Raw genomic sequence first — 910 nt, forward strand, 5'->3', positions numbered from 1 at the left:
CCCTATGTAATAATATTGATAACAGTAAGGTCTAGACCTTACTTTGTAAAGTGTCCTGAGATGACTTTTGTTGTGATTTGGCGCTATACAAATAAAATCTGATTTGATTTGATAATAATCACTTTAACTAATGAGCCTTTGTGGTGAACTGGTGACACAAGGAGCAGCTAGAGCTGAGCCAAACTAAGCTAATCACCTCTTAGATACAGGTACCACTCATGAGAATAATGATAAAGAAAGCACCTGAGCATATTTCAGAAAATGTCAAATTACTCCCTAAAGTGCACAATTTGTATGTGGATCCTTGTTTAATGGTCTCTCATCCCATCCTGCATTTGTTTGTGTGTACAAAGGTTTGTCTTTGTTAGTCAAAATATGAGCTTTGCACAGATACAGTAAAATAAAATTCCAAGCCTCCAGTACGTCTTTTTCCCGCTTTTTCTTACTATTTTTTTCACAATATTATTGTTGCATGATAAATAATGTTTAGTTCCATTGTGTAGTCATGTATGAAATCAGACTTTACAACAGCACGGCACATTTACACTGTGTTAACACCCTAAAAGAGGAAAACATCTCTCCCCTCCAGGGTTACCCTTCGCCTGTCATTAAAAATCTAATCCACCAGCTCACCACAAGAGGGCGGTAACACCCACATTTGAACTTCCTGGCAGTTTGGCGGGTAAGATGTACTTCCAAATTTTAGCCACAAACAATTATGTTTCCAACAAAAATAAACCGTTCTTGCTTGGAATGCTGCTGCAAAACCATCTCTTAGTCTTTATCTTTTCCAGAGACAGAGCACCGCAGCTCAGAGTCTTGCATTCTGTGAGTACTGTTTCAGATTATGTGTCTAGTTTAAGTAAAACAGCACAGTTTTAACAGGGTTTCCTCCCATTGGCGACTGTTT

The sequence above is a fragment of the Monopterus albus genome, unplaced genomic scaffold (assembly GCF_001952655.1).
Source record: "Monopterus albus unplaced genomic scaffold, M_albus_1.0 scaffold37.1, whole genome shotgun sequence".
NCBI classification, from domain to species: Eukaryota; Metazoa; Chordata; class Actinopteri; order Synbranchiformes; family Synbranchidae; genus Monopterus; species Monopterus albus.